General features: G+C 44.0%; 1 pseudogene; it reads right to left on the bottom strand.

The window, feature by feature from the left end:
- Positions 1-211: 211 nt before the first annotated feature.
- Positions 212-343, bottom strand: LOC126160952 (5S ribosomal RNA; annotated as a pseudogene).
- Positions 344-3326: the final 2983 nt, after the last annotated feature.

The following is a 3326-nucleotide window of genomic DNA, read 5'->3' as shown; positions in this document are numbered from 1 at the left end:
CGATTCGTAGTGTGTTGTTGTTTTCAAGGCGTTCTAGCACTCTCTTCTTTCGCGCATTCTTCCTCAAACTGAGTTCATTACTGTAATTTCGTATCTTACGTTTGATACAGTAGTTTAAAATGCTTGTGGAAGCATCTTTGTCAACACCTGAAAGTTAGTATGAAAAGAGGCCTGGCAGGTGTAGCGACGTAAAAATGAAAAAATGAGATAGAGCCAACAGCACCCGGTGTTCCCAGGCGGTCACCCATCCAAGTACTAACCGGGCCCAATGTTGCTTAACTTCGGTGATCGGACGAGAACCGGTGTATTTTTTTTTTTAAATTAACACAATATAGTCCAAAACAAATTTATTGCAAATTATTACCAACAGACAAAACAATTTTATTCATAAAAAAGTGTTCCTAATCACAGGCGATGGGATGTGTAAGACTGATATTTAATAAAGTTCAAACTAAAATTTTTGTGATCATATGGGATACTTAACAATGCATTTTAAGTTTTCATATGCCGGGATTTACGATAACATCAGCGAGTTATTGCTGCAGTAATAATGCAAATACCACAACACATAAAAATGTAGTTAAAAGTTCAGTTTATCACAATACTACATCTGTATACCAAAACAATAAAATAAATAAAATCACAGCAGTTCAAGTTATGTTCGGTAAAATACAGAACATTGTGCATAACTTAAAATAACTTATGCATTACAGGGCTAAGCTACTGCATAAATTTACTGTTTGGTACAACAACAACAACCAGACATTTGATGCGGAGGTGTATTCAAAAGAGATCAGGACATCCATTGGCCCAGTGCCCATGTCTCCCACAATGGAAACAGTTTTTTTTTTTTTTTTTTTTTTTAAAAAAAAAAATCTTTATTTAACAATCATTACATTATACATATGTAACCCACTACCTAAATACATTAGTGGGTCTTGATAGAGATACAATACAATTAATGCAGCTTATATTCTACACTACACTACAGGTACTTCTTGTTATGCTCTAGTCTTACCGCTATGGGATTCTAAGCTACTTAATCTAAGATCTACATTCTACCTGCAGCGTTACAGGTGTGCCAGTGCTACTATAAACCTACTGATGTTGGCCCGACCCACTGAGCTAATCCCAGTGGGTGTGCCCCTGGCACTGGGCTGGCCTTTATCTTGGTATCGCTGCAGTCTACTCTAGTTGTTATCCTATCTTCTACATCTAATCTAATCTAACTACATGTCGTAATTGGTGTGCGGTCAAATCCGGTGTTTTGTACCCCCCTCCCTCCTAGTCCAACGCAAGGCGGATTCCAGCCGTATTACGGCTGGCCAGATCCCTACTTTGGCGGTACAGGAAGGGTGCACGGAGTCTTAGTCGGTGAAGGTTTTTGTCGTTACTGGTGGTTGTCCCTTAGAAAGTCCTTAATGACTTTCTTGGATATTGCCTCAGTAAGAGTATTTAATATGTTGAAGGTGTTTTCATGCCTTAATATGTGGTACGTGTCGTTATTCGGTAGCTGTTGTCGTAGATCATGGGCCACATCATCGAAGAGGTGGCATTCATACACCACATGTTCTGGGGTACCTTGCACAGCACCACAGTCGCACGCTGGTGTAGCCCGCTTCCCAAACCGACATAGGTATGTCGGATATGGTCCATGTCCTGTAAGAAAGTGCAGCATTCCTCTTGATGGTGTAAAAAATGTAAATTTCAACCTTTCCTCTATGTCTGGTAGCAGTTCGTAAGTTCTGCGTCCCGTGTCCTCATTACTCCATTGAAGTTGCCAAAGTTCAATCCCCCTCTTTTTGATAGCATACTTGTCCCCCGCATAGACCCCAAGAATTTCCCTGATTTTGTCCCTATTTTCCTTTTTTGCCCAGTACCAGGCGGCTTGCTCTCGAATTTTTATGTCTAATGGACAAATCCCCATTAATACTAACAGAGCCCCTCCCGGTGTAGTCCTGTAAGCCCCTGCTGAACGTAAAAGCATATTCCGCTGCACTCTTCTTACGGCCATGGCAGGCATGACCCTCGTGAGTCTGTGAGCCCAGATTCCTGATCCGTATCCTACTATGGAGGTCAAAATACTATTGTGGTATAGTTTTATTAAGTTGGGTGGTAGGTGAAACCTCTTGTGTCCAATTCCAATAAGATTATTTAGTAAAACCAGTGACTTTTGGGATACGGTATCAATATGCGATGCAAAGCTCCACCTCTCATCGATGATTACACCCAGGTATCGGGCCTCACGGCGCCGAAGAACTGGTGTGCCGTTGATTCTCACCGTGGGATTCCTGACCAGTTGGCCTTTGAGAAGCAGGTATGTAGACTTGTTGGGCGCTATTGTCATTTTACTTTTGTGGCACCATGATGTTAGTACAGTTACTGCTCTTTCCACTTTCGGTTCTAAATCCTCACGGCTTCTGCCGCCGACCAGCAGGAGGAGGTCGTCTGCGTAAGCTATGACCTCTAGCACATCGTCACAGTTCTTTAGATCTTCGAGTAACGGCTCCATGTTAATGTCCCAAAAAAGAGGTCCCAGGACAGAGCCCTGGGGACATCCCTTGGTCACAATCTTCCTAACAGTTTGCCGGACGTAGGTGAGGCGCACAACACGGCTGCTCGGTGCACCGCCTGTCATTCGTTTGGTGCGTGTGGCCTCCGACACTCGCTGGCGACGCGCCTTGTTCATGTTATCCGGCGCAGGGCTTGCGCGCGGCCGGGCGCGGCGGGGGGACTGCGCGGGGTGTTGCAGTGTCCTGCTGGACCGACGGAAGCTTTCTCACCGGCCTGACACACGCCGCGCTTCCAGATATTTGCGTAATTTGCGCGGTCCATTCGCGCCTGTCCCCCCTTCCGTCCCGACTTGTCACGACATTGCTCGACTGCCGCTCGGGTTCGCGGTCCATATGACAGCACAAGCGCGAGAAACGTCTGCGGGAGGCGGCGAGACGACAAAAGAATAAATTTATGATTACAAACCGAATTTGGAGCTGTACACCGCTGCAGAACAATAGGCGCTAACGTATTTCGGAGCATACCTGCCGATTCGTACTGTTTTGTCGTTTTCAAAGACTTCCTGGCAAACTTCATTAGCACATTCTCCCTCAGACTGAGTTAATTATTGAAGTAATTAACAGGACTACTTTCAGTGTAAATGTATAACACGCACAAATTACATTCATACAGTAGTAGCAATTAGATGTGTTCTTTAACCCGTGCATGCAGCATTGTTGTCATTGTTCACCAAAATACACGTAGTTTTAATTATAATATAAGTATTGAATGTGGAGAAATATGGATAAATGCTTTTTAGGTGGTTCATAGTG

This window comes from Schistocerca cancellata, unplaced genomic scaffold, assembly GCF_023864275.1.
Source record: "Schistocerca cancellata isolate TAMUIC-IGC-003103 unplaced genomic scaffold, iqSchCanc2.1 HiC_scaffold_1168, whole genome shotgun sequence".
NCBI classification, from domain to species: Eukaryota; Metazoa; Arthropoda; class Insecta; order Orthoptera; family Acrididae; genus Schistocerca; species Schistocerca cancellata.
This window is presented reverse-complemented; position numbering and strand designations above follow the sequence as displayed.